Source organism: Macrobrachium nipponense, chromosome 16, assembly GCF_015104395.2.
Source record: "Macrobrachium nipponense isolate FS-2020 chromosome 16, ASM1510439v2, whole genome shotgun sequence".
NCBI classification, from domain to species: Eukaryota; Metazoa; Arthropoda; class Malacostraca; order Decapoda; family Palaemonidae; genus Macrobrachium; species Macrobrachium nipponense.
The window spans coordinates 34,259,472-34,280,145 of record NC_087209.1 but is presented as its reverse complement, the minus strand read 5'-3'; the positions used below and the strand labels follow the sequence as shown (position 1 = coordinate 34,280,145).

Genomic DNA, 20,674 nt, shown 5'->3' with positions numbered 1-20,674 from the left:
TCCTCGTCCTACCTCTTCGTACCTTCTCTCTCTCTCTCTCTCTCTCTCTCTCTCTCTCTCTCTCTCTCTCTCTCTCTCTCTCTCTCTCTCCACTGGCACTGCTACTACTACCGTGCCTGCTTACCATCAACATCAACATAGTTCAGGTGATGTGGTAATGAACAGTCCTTCTACACACTACAGCATTCCTACTTTACATGAATACACTCCGTAGGTCTCCAGACAGTTCTAGTTTACTACTCTAATTATGAATAAATATTTCCTGCTGTAGATGATGACTATCATGATCTTTTTTATGATAATAAAATACGAATGACTAGACAGCAATAGAGAATGAACTGTAGCACAAAGCTTACTTTCCAAATGAAAGTAAAGATATGCTACCTGACCTTACGCTATTACCTATATCCATATATATATATATATATATATATATATATATATATATATATATATATATATACAATATATATATATATATATATATATATATATATATATATAAATGCACGTGTATATACGACCGTACAGTACGCGCACCTTGGTACAAGCTAGATGTTTATACACGATGGTCAAAAGCCCTTGGTCCAGTCTATGCAAAAACAGAAGTAGATTTCTCATAAGAAGAAAATGAGATGCAATGATGACAAGGTGGGGGCCTTGAGAATTTTCCATCTCCTGGCGTGAAACACATTTCTACAGGATTTCACGTCATGATATAATAATTAGACTGGAATGAGAGAAAAAAATATGATCCCAAATCTTCTTTCTCTTAATTTTTTTTTTATCTATGTGAACATTAGCACCCGATCAACTTATACATGTTATATATATATATATATATATATATATATATATATATATATATATATATATATATATACGATCTCACCACACACACACACTATATATATATATATGATATATATATATATATATATATAGATAGAGAGAGAGAGAGAGAGAGAGAGAGAGAGAGAGAGAGAGAGAGAGAGAGAGAGAGAGAATGTACTCACATTGACCAAAATATATAACAGTAAGAAAGGGAATATTTATAGTGTTAATAACATTCGGAACAATAATAATTCTATGTAGAATTTTACGAGTATACACATATATTTTTCGGCATGTACGACCCAACCCTGGTGGCGCCTCTCTACTATCGCATTTGCGCCAAGCAAAATCTCTCTCTTAATGGTACAGTTAGTTGGTTTTGATGCTGGGATTCTCATTTGGGGAGCAAAAGTGTGTATCACTTATGAGTTAGTACAGAGTAGACGTAGGAGCAACTTTAATAGCTGCAATTTATCATAGGATGTCCAGAGAAGAAAAATGACAAAGGTAAATGTCACCATAACGTACTGAAGTTAGCTGAACACAAAAATGTCTTTACTTTGGCGTGGGAATGTTTGGACCAAGCATAACTAGATAGATTTCCCAAAAACATCTAGTTTAAGGCAATTGAGGCCAGCTACTGCGAATTAAAACCAATATCAACAAAAATTATGATTTTCAATGGAGAATTTCCTTATCACTATATTTTTTTAAACGTTCTGGGAAAAAACCTTTAAGCGTTATGATAATAATTTTCCGATAATATTAAAACTAAAGAGATCAAATTTGTCGCAGTGTGTTTAAAAAGCAAAATAAAATTAAAGTTCAAAATTGCGAATTGAAGGAAAAACAATTTCTACACTTTGTGGTAAAAAATATTCGCAAAAAATTTAAGCACTTTAAAAAATACATCGATGAATTGCCTTCCCAAAGATATATATTTCATTTCTATTTATGCCAGCCTTTGCATAGTAAGGCATATTAGCGTCATTTTTCATTGAAGGCATGCACAATATGTTTATTTAGTATTAGTTTCATTTATGAAACCAGTAATTTAATTTTTTTTTTCTTCATAGCACCGGCCTAATTCAAAGAATCATTTTTACCTTAACTAAATTTTACATACATTTATTAATATTCCGAAAGTGTTGAACTTCAACAAGTAATGTACATAATGTATTACTCGATAAAAGTACGAGGTAACAGAAAAATTATTTAAATTTGGCAGCCAATTTTAACATCGTTATAATAATAATAATAATAATAATAATAATAATAATAATAATAATAATAATAATAATAATAATAATAAACATCTCCCTGCTGTTTTGTAATAATGTCAATATGTCTTACCAAAATATCTTTCCACAATCCAAAATCCAGGGTTTCCAAAAGCAACCTAATATCTCTTGAATATTGTTTGAACTGAGTCGTATCCAAGGCGAAGCCGGAGGAAATTCTTGCTACATATTCTGCATGTCTTCGTTTTCAAAAAGAAACACTTAAGCACATATACACGTAATATCACAAAAATACACAATAAGCATACCAGAGCACTTACTTCTACGATAAATTCTACTGAGAATAATGTACATAATGAATACTATAACGGAAAAAGAAAAATTTTCCGTAAGTTATAAATTCAAAGAGAAACTAATATGACGTAACTAGCAATAACACTATATAATGACGGACAAAGAAAATTCTCACTTCGGACCCTTAAAGTAAAGAAGTAATTTTCCGCAATTTATATATCCAGAAAGATAACTATGTGACGTAACATAAGTTGTAATAAGAATTATATCAATATCATCAATATTAATAAGAGTAATATATACGCCGCCCTAACCCATGAAAAGTGGAGCATCTTCCCTGTGAACCTGAAGGAAATAACAGATACATTATTAGGTTTTGCTGCTGTTTTATTGCTATTATAAAACAGTTGTTTGAGGCCTGCCTTGGCGGAGCCCGTCCCTACAAGCCTCTTCATACAATTCTTATTTCATCAAAATTCCAGATGACATTCCATGACTATCCCCTGAGGAAATATCCAGCGCTGGAAATGGATTCAGAAATTATTGCACAGGAGATAGAGGAGATAAAAGAATGGCCGCAGGAGATGACAAAAAGATGCTCTCCGTCCTCCTCCTCCTCCTCCTCCTCCTCCTCCTCCTCTTGCCTCTCACTCCAGCTTCTTCATCTTAATCTTCTTTATTTGGTGATTTCTAAATACTGACAAGTACTCTCTCTCTCTCTCTCTCTCTCTCTCTCTCTCTCCGGCTTCCTCTTCTCCTCTCTCCTCTGCCGGGGGGGGGGGCACCACTGCATTTCTTCCCGAATCAAGAGGAAACCTTACATCTTCCGAGACTGCTCAGAGAAGAGCAGAAGAGAAATGAAAAGAAAGGTAAGAAGGACTGAAGCGGATATAGAAATCTTTCTTTGTTTTATGGAATTCTCTTTTGTGAGGAAAGTATATGAGGCCCGGCCCCCACCCCACCCCACCTCTCTCTCTCCTCTCTCTCTCTCTCTCTCTCTCTCTTTCACGGATTCCTATCGCAGCGAAAGAAAGAGCGATAGACAGAACGTACTCTTGCCTTTTGCGAATCCTCCTGGCGGAGGAGGAAAAGTAAACAGAATGTATACTCAAACGCAGATTTCTTCTGGATATTTTTCCCCTTCGGTCCAAATGAGTAAGTGAACCGAACGGAACTGCCGCGGTATCTTTTTTCCCCACTTGCCTCAGTAGTTAAGTGAAAAAAGAAAGTCTTCGACGAGGTTGTAAGCACACGCTCATACACGTTCCTGACCGTTAGAGCACGAAAGGGGACAAAGACCGCTCCGTTTGCACTTCGGCTTTCCCGGGATGGAGAAGAATGGAATCGCCCCACACATGACAGCAGATTATTGTTTCACGGCACAAATTTAAATGCACCACTTTATACCAAAGTGCGTTTCTCTGGAAAGGAAGCACATATATACACACGCACACGTATATATATATATGTATATATATATATATATAGATTATGATAATATTAATCATTATATATAATTATATATATAATATTATTATATAATATATATAATATAATATATATATATAGTAATATTAAAATAACAGGTAACATCAACTTCCAATAGGAGAGTCGGGTTTGCCACAGGATGAATTGAGGGGAGGTCAATATGCAAATACAACTAGGCTTCGGAATTTGAGTATGTATATATATATATATATATATATATATATATATATATATATATATATATATATAAACACACACACACAACTCAAAATTATGTCTTCTATATGGTCGACCTCGAAGAATTTTTATGGACACACTTATCACAAACCTTTATTCGAGCTGGAAATAAAACGAAGCTTTCAACTTCTATGGCAGGAGGGCTCCAGCCAACGCAGAAGGTTCCAGCGAGAAACGCACAATCCCACACCAACGTGATAGTGCGATCTCACTGGAACCGTAGGCGCTGGTTCAAATCCTGCAACAGAAGGTGAAAGTTTCTTCTTTTACTTCCTCTTCGGATATCGGTTCGTAATGATAACCACATCCAAAAAAGGGCGAGGGAAACGACAAGCTAGTGGTCATTGGGTATCAAAAATAAATACTTACCCTGTAAAAATGGGCGGTAAATTATTTACTTACACATATATGCAGTCACCAACCCTTCTAATACGGAAAAAGATGCATGAAAGAAGTCCTTTTAATAGAAAAAATGATATCGGCCGTTAACACAATTTTTCATTACATGAATACTGCTTTCTTTCTCTCTCTCTCCCCCTCCTCACTGGTATATTTTGTATCTATTTACAGTAATGTTTTTACACAGCCACTTCATTCTCCGTTCATCTCTCATACAACGCGACAAGTTTAGATTAATTATGACTTAAGCGAATTTTTAACCACCGTCCATTACTGTTTCCTTCACTCCGAAGAAGATATTTCTCAACGACCAGGTACAATGCACATGCTGCAATATAGAAATTTAGCAATTTTATCGCTCCCTTATCGGCAATGGGAGCGTTAAGACAGCGGTTAATGATACATGAATCTCAGTTGTCCTCTCATTACAATGGCATCAGCACGATAAGATAGCCCTCCCAATTTTCAATATTCATTCTCTCACTTCACAACCCGTCGCTGCTCTCACTGGACTCCCAAGGTTTATCGTAAGTTTCAGTAGCCCTATTGATCACAGGAGCTTGAGGACCAATGGAGTTTGGCAATTACTGGGAAGTCAGTCATTCAAGTACAGTACTGACAAAAATACTGATCCTCATCGTCCCTTTATCTCGTCATTGCTTTTCTTTATCATTATGTAAGTATGTGCATCGAAAATAATTTCTTTGATGATATCGTTATATATGAACCCAATGTAACATTTAATAACAACTTAAAAAGTAATTTTTTTACCCGTTGCGCTTTACCTCCCATCATCTATCTTTAAAAAAAAGAAAAACCTCTTGTTTATATCCCAGCTTGTATTTCCTTTCCCCTCAGCCACACCCATCTCTCTCTAACTATTCTTCAGACCTTTCCATCACCAATTTCTGGCCCCGAGTTCCTCCTCCAGACATTCCTCCACTCTGCTCCTTTCCTACCACCGATTTCCCCTCCCCCCCCCCTCCAACCCCCTCCCCATCCCCTCCCCTCCCCTTCCTCTTCCTCCCCACTTCCCTCAATAGCAGAAGCAGGTCAATGGCTATAAGCTAAGAGACTGCACAGACTTCGTCCGTCGCATAGAAATCACATTTTTAAAAGAAACTTCCCATGTCGGGTGGAATCTCAGCTCCGTTCACATGATTACAAACATCCGGAGGGAAAACCATTTCGAACGAACACCTTTCGAGACGTCGTTGCGTCATATCCTGAGCGCAGTTTATTATTTGGTTCTCTGACTGTTAAAATGAATATCTTAGATCTCCTCCATGCTTGAGCTAAAAACAGAAACCTGTATTTACAGGGCTTCCCAGAGTTGATGAAAAGCGAGTTTCCTGCAGCGGTTCCAGTAGCTTAATGAACGAACGCCGCTGTTCTTAATGCCGGCGTCGTTCACTCATCTTTTGGAGGGGAATTAAGAGAGGATTTTTCCTCACTGGGGATAGTTGATGTACTGCGCCTTCGAGGGGATGTGCCAGCATCTGTATTTCTCCTTCTCCTATTCGTTTTCGGAACAATCGACGAGCGATTTTATGAAACTCTCTCTCTCTCTCTCTCTCTCTCTCTCTTTCTCTCTCTCTCTCTCTCCACCCGAGAGGCAAGCGCCAGTATCAAAAGATTAGTGCCGTAATGTCTTGGAGAAAATCACATTCTGAACTTTTCTGAGGTTGACTAAATAAATGAGAAACCTCTCCAGACACCGCAACTTTTTTTTCATCGCTGCTTCGCTGTTTTTCATTTTTTTTTTTCTCTCTCTCTCTCTCTCTCTCGCTCTCTTTCTCTTGAGTGACATTGATATTGCTTCATTTGAAATGTTCTCGTTTGGTGGGAGGGATATTCACATGCAGTTTGAAAATGTGTATAAGTTTTAATACATAGCTATACTAGGCCTAAGATGTATAAATACGCAAATACCATACAATATATATATATATATATATATATATATATATATAGATATATAATGCAAGTGTGTATGTATGTATGTGTGCGTATACATAAGTAAATATGATATATATATATATATATATATATATATATATATTGTATATATATATATTATATTTTGCTAACGAATATAATAATATACTAAGATATAACCAGCCAACTCAAGGAAGAGAATCTTTCGCCTTGCATACATACTTTTATACAAAATTTCTTCTTACCTTAAAACAGGCTAGAAATAGTGCATCTAGCACCATCGGCAATATAACGTTTCAACCAAGTCTCCAGAAAGACTATTAAATTATGATATACACCAGTATCATAACATTCTTAAAAATGTTGTACTTTGGCGGTCATTTCATTTTGCAAATATTTCATTATCCAGAAAATGCCATCCATCTTTGCACCATAACTAGGCAACACACAGCAAAAAAAGGACCATCGAATTCATGAAGTTGGTTCATGAGCTGAAGCTTAAGCGTAAACAGTTATCTACAACCTACTGAACAAAATCATAGCAAATAGCAAACTCAAAAGTAAACAAAAAATTATAATAAATAAAATAAAGAGAATAAAAACACGTACAAAATTCATATCAACAAAGCCCTGCAAGAATGTACAGTGACTCAAGAAAGCGTCATCTTTTTACTTGAGAGCTCACTCTCGGTTTGCCAGAGCAACTGACTGGGCCCTAGGGTACTTTATCTTCGTTTAAACATTTCCACAAAGTAAAAGTAAATGAAGAGCACACGACAACACTTCAGGTATTTAGCGTAAGCTCCAAAATTATAACAACTACACGCCCCCCGTCCTCCTCCCCCAGACTACATCATCTGGAGGCTTTTACAAATGGATATACTGGCAGCAAATTATCATGTCAGTAACCATTAAACAATGAGATGTGTAAAATACCAACAAAAATATACACTGTATATATACATATACTAAATACATATGTATGTGTGTGTACCTGATAGCTAATCGACTATGGTACCTCGAGCCTGGGAAGATATGGGCATTGGGCTAGGAACTCCTCCCAAAAGAATACTGGCAAAGAGCCGGAAGGTTACCTACTCTCTAGAGCCACCTTCTTTCTCTAAGGGAAAAAGGCCTGTGGTTAAAAAAAAATTATAATATCCGTAAGGAATATGCGAGCTTGTAAAAGACAGCGCAAAACTCCATGCTTATCATTGTTTAATCTTTATTTCGGGGGAAAAGATGACCCAGCGTTCCTTCTTCTTCTTCTTTGCCTTTCGATCGCTCCATCCATGGAAAGGAAATCTAATCATCATCTTCAGTGGGGAGGGGGAGGGGGGGAAGGGGAAGGGGCCCTGACCCAACCAACCTCCCCAACCCTCCCACCACCACTTCCCCTCTCTCCCTCTCTCTCTCCGACGACCCTCTTAACCCGCTACGTCCCCTCACTCGCTCCATCCTCTCCCTTCCCCTTTCGGGATGTGCCATAACCACAGCTGCCACATCATTAGTTTTGTGTGTGTGTGTGTGTGTGTGTGTGTGTACGTACTACTCGGGGACCATCACAAGAATCTGCTGATGGTTTGGTGTCTTGCTGGTTTGACGCCTGCCCTATCAGCACTCCATCGATTCCATTATCTCTCTCACACACTCTCTCTCTTTCTCTCTGACTGTCTGTCTGTCTGTCTGTCTCGTGCAAATTCATAAATGAGCTACTGGCCCATATTCTTCGCTACCAGCGCCATGCCATGGCTTCTCTCAAACCAACACCGTAAGTCTGAAATCCTTGAAAGCTGCCTCCATATCCCTCTCACCGACGGCGCTTGTCTACTAATTAAAATGAGAAACACCTGGCCAATTGTACCTCCGGTGAACGTGTACTCTGACGTGAAAAGGTATGTGCTAAAATCTCTCGAATCTTACAAAAGACATTATTTAAGACATCGGTAAAATATAATTTTTCTAGATAAATGCAGATTCTTGTTATGTCTTTTGAAAAATTCTTACAAAATATAATAATTCAACTTCTAATAATGTCTTCCATAGTTAGATTAATATCTACCACAACTGAGACAGCTAAGAACATGTTCTGTTCATATTAGTCCTCTGAATACACACAAGGCGTGATCCGACATCTAGCTTACTCGAGACGCGTGCAAACATTATATTTCTATCTGAACATCGTCTTCGTAATTAATACTCATAATTAGTACTACTCATACTAACAACAAGGATCAAATAAAAAGGACACAAATTAAACACGTCCATATATTCTCAGTCATAAGCGGAAACAAAATAACAGAACAGAAATATAGCCTCTAAATTCAGTACATCAGAAAAATTAAAACATGCTAAAATCTACACAGACAGCCGTTGTTTCACCATCGAAAATGAAAAAAAAAAAAAACTTTTTCTGTACTGTTTAATATACACATTATTAATTTTTTACATTTCATTCTAAAACATAGTCATAAATACCTAATCCTAACATTTCTATGCCTTAAACTCAACGCAAAACACCTTTTTAGACCTTTCCTACAACTCAAACATCAACAGCAACAAAGTAGTTTGTAGGCTTACACCCCGAGTAAGCGAAAAAAAAGTGGTTATTAGTATTCAAGTGTGCAAAACCCATCAGACGGCGCGCATTATAAATTTCTGCTCTTTGAAAAATCCTGCCTCACGGAGAAATGGTGACGGTAGTCAACCTCCTTACAAGGGCAGCCCTCCAACTTATATTTCTTCCTTTTTCACAGCCAATGTACAGGTAGATAGTCATTATCAGAACAATCATGACAGACACAAGTCAAATGATTGCACTAATCCAATTATCCTTTGACAATAAAAGCCAAAAACTACAAGACAGAAGTCGACTCTGAGCTAAGGTTTTATGTCTTTATAATAATCTGAATTTACTTTACAGATGTCATGCGATAACCTTATAATTAAAGATCATTTCTAAGCTGTGATGTTATCCCATTATAATTATTGCATTCCACTTTTGACCCTGGTGTTATTCCTTTAAACTAATGTGAATCCATTTTAAACTTCGATGTTATTCCCTTAAACAGATGTGAATTAATTTCAAATTGGTGATGGTATTCCCTTACAATCAATGAGAGCGATTTGCTAATAAGGCGTTAATCCCTTAGACCTCATGGGTTTGGTTTTGGATATCACAAGATTTACCCATACCTATCCTGAACGATAGAAGATTTCCAAAAAAGAACGGATAAATAATCACGTTCTAAGCCTATGGCTAATTTTCATCAATCTTAGGTTCTGCAATTGCCAATATCTTTTAATCAAAGAATACATCATCCAATAGCTACCACGACTCACATTTTTTTATGAAATTGCATTTTTTTCCGTATCTGTGCTAAAAAAATAAGAATTAATACTCATAAATAAGATTTGAAAGTTCGCAAATGTTTTATTAATCATGGTTTCTGATAAAATCATTTCCTACAAATGCAGGCTAGGCCAGTTTTGTGTGTGTGTGTGTGTGTGTATTTGAAGGATTACAGCTAATATAAAAATGTCATTACAGAACCCATTTATCATCGGCGCCCTTACCTACTGTAAGATGACGAAAGCAACTTGTTTGCTATCTTATTTGGACATCTTTTCACTTTTTCAATTAATGCCATTCTAGTTCCGCATGTCTGCTCTGAAATGTATTACTGATTGTTCCACGCGAACGTTTGTACATTCTGAATAATAATAATATTAATAACAAGCAATCACATGAAAAATTCTACCCTCAGACAGCATTTACCAGTAACTCTTAAATTCACTTCTCACCAATTTCTTAAACGTGTGTGTGTGTGCGCACACACACACACACACACACACACACACACCACACACATATATATATCTATATATTATATAATTTATATATATATACTAATATATATATAGATATATATATATATATATATTTATATATAAACGGTCCCTCAACCGGTCCAGAACTCAAGTAGCACTGCTGGTCTTTTTTTTTATCTTGTTCCCGTTCCCCCTTCGTTTTTTTTTGTGACTTATCTCTTTCCTCTCTTCTCTATAGCTGTTCACACAATCACATATTAAATGTTGTCGAACATTTGCTCAAACTGACTTTCGACAGAAATAACATTCCGCGTTGTAAAATCTCCTAGAAACATTGTAAAATCTCCTAGAAAAACCGCGCAGGACGACCACAATTTTAGCGCAACTTCGAGCACCGCATATATAACGTAACCGTCTATGGGTGCATATTGAGAGGTTAAAAGCGGCATTACGTAGGTTATAAATTACTGACTTACGAAATATTGCGTTAAAAAGTTGATCGTCTAGGACTAGTCAAGACCCAAGCTAAAACGAACTCTCTTCGTGAGTTTGATCTTAATTTAGTTTAAATAAAATATAATTTACTTACAAATAAAATATTCGTTGCCATGTGATAATTCAAACAGACTTTGATACTAGTTTATCTATAAAAAGCAAAACATGACACAGATAAGGCGTTAGTTTTATGATTTTTTACAAATCAATCGCAATAATGATACTACAACAAAATTATTTAACGAATTCTCTCACACACTACAATCATTTCTCAAACTAGACTAGTATATAGTTCGCTTTTTAAACATTCATAACCAAGTCTTCATAATTTATTAATTTGGAATATGAATTAGTCTTAACATAGAGAGAAATTTTCTTATTTTTGGCTATAAATAAAAACCTTCATTACGCTTGGAGAAATTAATGCTGTTAAATTAAAAACCGTCAATATAAAGACAATAGGAATTAGTAGCTAGGAAATGACAGTACGATATTTTTTTAAATATTAAAAATTTAGTTTACAAAATTTATTTCGACAACTAATCATATCAGAAATAATAACGGTGATGAGAAAGACATCCTTTTTCTAACTTAGCAAAAGAAAAAATATTTATACAAAACTCGAAGATTTTATTTTTTTCAATAGTATCTATCCATCTTTTCCTCCGGGAGAGGAAACCAACAGACCCATCCGATAGCTCCCAGCCCGAAATTCTCATTAAACTGGAGCGACCATTTTGGCTCGAGTCGGAGGGAATGTGAAGAGAGTGTCAGAAGGATGTCACCGACCCCTCCGCGCACCTGACACTATTGTTACCTTCCCACCTCCTCACTTTCCTTTTACTCACATCCCATGGGAGGAGGAGGAGGAGGAGGAGGAGCAGGAGGAGGTGGAGATAACTAAAATGGGGTGGGTGGAGGTTGAAAGAAGGGGAAAAGGGAGATGAAGAAAGAAGGAAAGGGGCAGGAAGATCGTACAGAAGTTGCCATCGCTATCGCCTTTTTAGTCATTCTCTCTCTCTCTCTCTCTCTCTCTCTCTCTCTCTCTCTCTCTCTCTCTCTCAAAGCACAACACGGAATAACTCCCAGAACACCACCAAAGCGCAGTCACACAAGAAATAAGGAAATAAATCCATGGATGGCCGCATCGGAACATACTAAACACAGGACCGATTAGAATCATTGTGGCGGCCGATTCTGACCTATCGCTCCCATCTACAGGAAGGAGGCACAGCGCTGGACAGAAAAAAGGCCCAGCATAATAACAGCAATAAAAGGGGGTTTCTGATTCAAAACTTGTGTGATTTTTTCCTTTATTAAATTCATCGACGATGGTTTCGGATGACCATAAATTCGTTTTTATTTCAATTTCTAAATTTGTAACATTGTATAAACAGCGGTAAGTGGGAATATAACAAACTTCGGCAATTCTCAAATCATTGTATTACTTTCTGATAAATAATTAATCTAAATACAATCAAGCTCAATTCTGGCGTAATCATGTCTAATTGTACCGATAAACTTAACAATACAAACATGAAATATGTCTATATTTGTTTCAGCTTGGACTAAGACTTTTCGATTCTCTCTCTCTCTCTCTCTCTCTCTCTCTCTCTCTCTCTCTCCTCTCTCTCTCTAATAAGGTGGATAGTTTCTTTCATTCAGGCGACTTATTTCTATTCCAAAAATGAAATGGTCGAAACTTGCATATTTTACTTGCATACCGTAGGTGGTACGAAGAATGCACACAGGAAAATTTTGACTTAAAAAAAAGGGGGAGTTTCCCCTCTAACGCTTTAACGCTAAAGGTTCGTGTGAGTCCATTTATTTGAATGAACATTACTGTGTGGTTTTACCTAAATCACCTGGACTCTGTGAGCTTCACCACGAATAATATAGTTCTTCTAAATTTCCAACCACCTCAGATAACAAAAATAAAAAATTCTATCCAGAACGAAGCAAACAAATCTAACAGTAACCCTCAGCATAAAGTCGTAAATGTTCATAAAAGAAAAATGATTATTCCAAATGTATTACAAAACTGAGCAACAGACCTTCGCAAGAGGTGACGAGGCTCTCTCTGAAAATTCCGACAAACAAACCTGAAAGTTAAAAGTCCTTCCTTTCAGCATCTTTACAAAACAAATCTCCTTCAGCAGCTGAGGGCGGACCTGTTTCCGCGAAGCATTGTACCCTATACCGTAAGAAAGAAAAGGTTTGAAGATAACTCTAGCCTTTGACCATCATACCTCTTGGAAATGAAGAGGTTTCGCAGCAGCAGCTGCAGATGGAAATGTATGAAGCATGTCACCTCTGTACAAAACATCTCATTTCTATCGGACATATCTCGTAGCCATTGCTCGGCCCTTCTCCTCCTCCTCCTCCTATCCCTCCTCTTCTCCCTTCTCCGTCTTCCCTTTTGCGAGAGATACATCCCCTCAACTTCCGTTACTCGCCTTACCTCATCTCTTAACCTCACCCCCCTAGCGCCCACCCTCCCATTCAACCCCCACTAAACTTAATTAGGACGAACAGAACTGCTCTTTGCCTCTCGCTTTCCCTTCTCTTCCCATTACTCTCACCTGTTTCGTCTCTCTCTCTCTCTCTCTCTCTCTCTCTCTCTCTCTCTCTTACTTATCAATATTCACTCCTCTATTCATTGTGTTCATTTCTTTCGTGGCACATAAGCTTCATACCTTTATGCTTTTATCGCGTTCCCTAATCTCTTAATACCTGCAGCCACGCGTATCTCAGTAGCTTTCTAACCTCAATGCTGCGGCTTTTATTTCTCTTTCTTTTCGCCTTATGATAATGCGCAGTTCTTTAAGGCTGCCTTCTTCAGCATGCCAGCGATAAACATGAATGCTCATACAGTCATAAACATACACACACTGATATATATACGTATGTATACATAGTATATACACACATACATAAATATATGCAGAATGTTCTCTTTTTTTATTTCATAGGTATACACGAGAGCTGCTGTTCAGTATTTTAACTCTGACGATGAATGAATGAATGAATGACTGCAGTACGTATAAAAGAAAAATACTGAGTAAAGAGCACGTGAGCGCAAAGCAACACACTCCTGTACAGCAGCATTCCCCCTGACATCCATCCACACAGGCAACTATGTAATACCTAAATCAAAATCTGTTTTCCCCCACAAACATCCCAAACAAAAGAATCGTTTTGTTCGCCAAGGAGTCCGCTGTCCTTTTCCAGGGAGAGAACACTAAAGAGCGAAGGAGGAGGAGGAGGCGAAAAGGGGGTAGAGAAAGACAGAGATGAGAAAGATGAGAGAGGTTCCACCCTACACCCTCGAGCCATAGGATGATTTTGTCATTAGATTAATCCATTGTTTTCTTTTCTTTGGCGACGACCGAAATCTTACCGTATAAAGTCAGGATTCCGTGGAGATTGGGTTTATTTTAACTCTATTTTTCTTTGCTTTTTTATCGTTTGTATATACTCTATTTAGCTGCTTCTCTTCTAAGCTGTTACACTTGTGGTTAAAATATTTAGAATAACGTACTTGTTATCCTTGTATTTTCGACGAGTAATTACAGTATAACAAAAATTCTTCGTTAAATTTTATCGCTCTTTGCATGTCGTTATCCTATCGTTAGAACACTTGATATTATAAGGATTATTTATCTAGACTAGACAAATACCCATGTTGAACCAAATTCCAGCGCTCTGAGGCATCAAGTACCAAGGTGGTAGTCATTATTAGTCATTTCAATTTTGAATGTAAATTGGTACCCTGTCGAGTTCACAATGGTTTAGGTCTTGGTAAAAACAGATTGTTATTTATAAATCGGTTACAGTACATCTTTCATATTTCTAAAGTCGTAGACAATAAAAACAAATCCATTGTAACAACTTTCCTTGGATTTCATAGGACTTGAATCATTTCAAGACGAACTTAAAAAGCACAATAAAAACTTAAATGATCGTACTGGTTTATTCATTTCTCAACGGAGATCAATATAACTGAAGTAAAAAAAAAAATAAATAAATAAAAACTTTGCAGACAAATGCCAATTTAATACACTTCAACCTTTCACTTATCCCCCCCCCCCCCTCCCACAAATAGCTACAATCACCACATACGTATAAGGTCGATCGTGATTGTAAAAAATGTTTAATTAAGAAAAAGGATAGACAGGTTATGAACTCAATGCCAATAGACGGCCCTTGAAATTCCTCTGTTATTATTTTCGTTTTCTGAGCCTTTTGTGAACATGGGTTACCTTTACAATTAATCAAATTATATTTTCAGATTGGTCACAGCGAGTGGATGAAGGACAACCAAATTCCCTCACCTGTGACAGCCAACACTTGGAGGCGCTTCAGTGGTGATTGCACTGTGGTACGTAGATAAAATCCCTTCACCACATCTTAACGTATCACCTAGTCATGGTTAACAAAAATTACCCTAAATATTTCCTACTAGTATTCCAATTAAGTTACAACTTCCTGTTTATTCTTTTTGCTTGTAAAGTTAGTTTCAACCCCTCCACTTTTTCGTCTACTCACCTTGAAAAAAAAATTAATGAGCTAATTGCAGTTGAAATTATTCCTCCCAATGCTCCTGATCTTCCGACGGTAGTAATGGTTAATTTAAAAAAATAATCATATATATATATATAACTCTCTTTACCAGAATCATATAATAGACCCCTCCAAACCAACAAAAGGAAACCCGTCATCAGAAAGTAACCCCGAAAACTAAATCTTGATTTTTTTTTTACTATATACTAATATTCATTGCGATATTCTATAGTTACCAGCATACACTGCTGTGCTTAATTTAATTAAAAATGCATAAAATACCAATTCACTGAATACTCCATAACGTTTTCATTTCTTCTGACTCCGTCTAGATTTCAAGATGCCACGCGGCATCTCGCCCATGAAAAGAAGGAAAAATACCTTAACGCCACAATGACATCTGTGGCAAATGTTTGTGACGTCACCACGGAAGTGCCAGAAAGGAGGTGCTCAAGAAACATCCGAATAATGCTCCAATGGCTAAACAGCTAAGGGAAGCCGCCAAGACCATCAATTAGACGGAAGGCCATCAACCGTAGACGATAACCCGCCATCATTCGCCTGCAACGAATATCCCATTCACGTTTCCTTATCATTTCTTTTATCCAGTTTTTATCAGCACTGGACGGAGAACTGATAAGGGCTTGTGAGGGAACAAGCTTCACGCAAGACATATTCCCCAGAAGAAGAATCACAAACAAAAGTTAAGACCCAAAGATGAATAAGGAAGGAAAGGTACTTCTGGGACAGAGGCTTCTTCAGTTTCATCTCTGTCCAAGATATTACGAAACTCTCCTGATTGTGTGCCTGGGGAAAGAAAGAGAAAGAGAAAGAGAGAGAGAGAAAGAGAGAGCGCGCCAGAGCGAACGATAGAGAAAGAATATATAAATATATATTTGTACAAAGAAAAACAAGAATGAATGCATTTTACAGACATATAAATATAGGATATGAAACTAATAGTTTGTGCATGCAACATATGTGAACTCAATTTATCAATGTGTGTGTATGTGTACATTCCATATATACATATATGATAATATATTATAATATATATATATATATACATATATATAAATATATATATATATATATATATATACATATATATAAATATATATATATATATATATATATATATATATATCATATATACATATATATATATATATATATATATATATATAAAATGGAACATTTGGACAAGAGACAAGCAAAGATTGTCTGTATAAAGACATTTTGGTCCCAAGAATAAAAAAAAATAAATAAAGAATTACAGGGAGCCAAGATCTTTCGTCTTATTTCCCAGACATTATCAAAGCCGAGGTGCTTTGACAATGCCTTGAGAATAAAAAGAAAGCTTTTTTTTCTTTACCTTTATTTCAACGGTTATTGTTTTACTCTGTAGTTTTGTAATCAGCGTCTGTATTATTTTTTTATCTCATAATAGTAGAAATATACACAACTATTTACATAAATTACTGCTGACGTGAGATATAAATGGATAATATAAAAGAAAACTTATGCAACTGAACTATGTAATATATATATATGCATTATATACACACGCAACCGAATTTATGTTTATATATCTGTATATTATGTAGACATAATTCGTAAACAGTCAAAACGGTCACCTACAAACGCGGGATCGCGCTTCATCATGCTAACGCTCGACGCTAGCCAGGAATTTTTAGTCGATCTAATATAATATATCCTTCAATCTCTCTACACACATTACATACATACATATCTATATATATATATATATATATATATATATATATATATATATATATATATACACATACATACATATATACAAACAAATCTATGCATGTGTTAACATATATACACATATTATATATATATATATATATATATATATATATATATATATATATATATTAATTTATGAATAATGTTTATCAGTACGATACAAGGTTTCACCCCTGATTTACCAGGTATGCATTAAACGGAAAAAGTGGTTGACTTTACGGGTGAGTGAAAGGGAAACCACGGTGTAACAGTACGGGTTTGAAAACGATGAATTAAATAAGAAAAAATTAAAATGGGAAGACCAACTTGTTATTTTTCAGCAACATAATGGGCGTCTTTTTCTATCCAGGTTTCTCTCTGAAGCTTCTCGGCTTCAGAAATTACATAAATTAAAGTTTTCAATGTATGCTAACCCATATATATATTCATAGCATTCACAATATATTAATATTATTAGTATGCCTTACGGGCAGTTCCATGAGCAGGAGCCTAGTCCAAGGGCAGCCTAATCTCAACAAACTGACTATACCTCCCACATAAAACTATGTATGCGAAGAACTGCCAGTCTCTCTGGCAGTGACTATTTGGTGATATGAAAGTGAGCAAGAAAAGTTTTCACAATAACGTGTTGGAGATACCCCTCACTAGTCATCTCTATGAACAAAGAAAACGGACGTCTACTAGTGTTAAAGTCGAACAAAGTTCAATAAGCTAACTACGCAATGAATTATGATGAAATACTCTTTATTACTACTTAAGTACAATAAGTGTCGATAACTTGTATTTTAATGCACCTCCCAAAGCTACTCACTGCTGTCACATAAAACCGGAAAGTTTGTAAAAACTGACGTTAGAGTATGAAGAATAGTTTATTGGCGAACATGTTATATAAAAAATACTTCCAGAATATCTTCATGCAACATGGCACTGCACACATCACAACTGGCAATTTTGGCATCGTTCTTGGTGATCGACCGTATTAAAACAGGAATTCAAGCAGAACACTTGTTTGGGAAACTTTGCTCTTTGCAGAAAAGGCTCATTGATCAGTTGGGAAACTGGCTGATGTAAAACAAGCAAGAAATTCTAGTAAATATTTGAAAATTAAAAGAATAGAATGGCTGAGTCAGTGAAATATGCGCTGGAAAATATGGAGACAACGGCATGTGACCACAGTATATGCATATATATATATATATATATATATATATATATATATATATATATATATATATATATATATATATATACACACACACACACGATACATACATCATATATAGATATATATTAACAATATATATATTATAGATATATGATATATATATATATATATATATATATACACATATATATATATATATATATATATATATAATATATCATATATATATATAATATATATATAGATACGTATATATATACTATAATATATATATATATATATATATAAATGATATACGTATATGTACACATTTTCCTCTTGGATGGAGACTTGCTATGAAATCTTAGCTTTCCTAGTCATGCCCTTTCTTTGAAACCTAGATGCATGCCGCCGTTACTCATTCTAAGCAATGTTGACTGGCGGGGGAGAGGTCCGGACCGAACCACGGTCCTTACAAATACATGTCCAATGAGAAACATACGGAAAATATAGCGATAATACTGATGCAGCAGCTAGTTCTTAGAGTAACTACCGTAATAAATAATAAAGAGCAAGATTACAGCAACAACAATAATAACCAAACAACGACGTACAACAACAGCGACGGAACAACCACCGCACATTAGTGTACAAGGTAGTATATTCCGCACTCCAAAGTGGAAGATCAAATTAATCTTAAGAGACGTATCGCTGCAAGAAACCAGAACGAGATTATTAGCCCGAGGCACAGAGGAAATTTCTACAGCTGACGAAGACACAATTAAGGGATAGAGGGTTGTTGGAAAATACCCTTACTACATACATTACGAGATAAACGGCATGGTCGCCAACAGTAACAGCGCATCTCGAGAACATTCAACTTTTCAAATGCAACACTGCTTTACCCTGTCCCAAAGGCCGATGATGCGGACAAAACATGTTCTTTTTTCCTTTTTTCTAGACCAAGCCCGAACGGGAGAAGAAAATGCAATGGAAGAAAGGAACAGAAAAAGGGGGAGATTTTCATAGCTGGGCAGAAAAAAAAGTAAGCCACGTAACAGCGTACTCCGACAACTAAGAATGGTATATAAAAGAACAGTACCAATAAATATTAACCAAAATGTTAAGCAACACTCTGGCTCACCATTCAAGTTAAAATTGATCAAGGAATCCCTTACTTGTCGTTGGAGTCATTCTGTATTCATAAACTTGACTAGAAAAATACGCGTTTTACAGAAAAAGGTGCAAAACTTCATTATTATGAATCCAACAGCTCGTACAGATGAAAATTGTCAAAACGCAAGTAAAGTGTTACACGCATCGTCAGATGCGTAAAACTTGCTAAAGGGAAAAATAATTCCAACTTAATTCGCTATTCTAATTCGAAAAACAAAATGCATACAAAGCAGTTATATAAAATTACCGTGAGCAATGTTCACCTAAAGTTTTAACTCGTGAGAATTATATTTTATTCTTTTTTTCGAAAATGTCATTTCTGCTGGCATTTAATATAGAGCACTTTTACAGCAATTGGAACAATTAGAGTCCGAATAAGGCGAAGAGGTCACCAGTTCGCGGCTTCAAAGACTGTTATAGGCAACATGCGCCCGACATCGGAAAGCAAGAAAAAAAATATACAGTTTTCATAAGTAATACATTATTTCAAGAATAAAAAGGCGGAATGGCTAACAGTTTAAAAATAATATCCATTGGCCATGGATTCAAAATGAAAAATGTTGCACATAAATAAGCCAGATGTGTAAGGGCATCATCGTGCGCTAGGATATGAAACATCTCTACTTTAGATCATACTTCCTTATAATGCATTCCCTTACAACAAAGGATAAACTTTCCAAAAGGTTTTCCAGTTGTCACCCGTCCAAAGCAGTTACAAGATTTTGAATACATATGACCACTTAGAAAAAGACAAAATAATTGAAAGTCCTCGATGATCTGAAGTCAATGGGTCTCTGCCACACTATTTTGACAGTAGACTCTTAGAATGGGGTGGGGTTTGCCCTATTCTTTGCCATATTTAACTTGAGTTAGATAATTCATTCCAAATCATCAAAAAAACCGAAATAGATCGAAATAGAAATGTTTAACTGCAAAATGGTTCTTCTAAATACTGCACACTAGTACAAGGAATGGCTTATAGCTACCTATAGTTTTCTTAGTCATGTAATTTGAAAACAGCCTCAATTATTTCCAAGGAAAAAAAGCACACAAATGAAATGTCTATGGCGTCACATTTTAATTTAGATTAGTAACTTATAGAACATCGCTATTTCCTCGTCTCGTTTTATATTATTTGCAACTCGATTATAGCTGCTGTAGCGCATGAATCAAAGCACAACCCAACGGTTGTTTATTATGGTATCACAATTATAAATGGAATGTCATGATTTATGAAGTTTCAGTCCCATTCGTT

General features: G+C 36.0%; 1 protein-coding gene across 1 annotated transcript in view; it reads left to right on the top strand.

Annotated features, from left to right (window-relative positions):
* The window catches only part of LOC135195426 (uncharacterized), a 142,022-nt gene extending 125,722 nt beyond the window's left edge, over positions 1-16,300 (top strand). Inside the window, exons 5-6 of the mRNA XM_064221671.1 lie at positions 15,049-15,138; positions 15,653-16,300. The gene's annotated coding sequence lies outside the window, so the exon portion shown is untranslated. The remainder of the gene's footprint in view (positions 1-15,048; positions 15,139-15,652) is intronic.
* Positions 16,301-20,674: the final 4,374 nt, after the last annotated feature.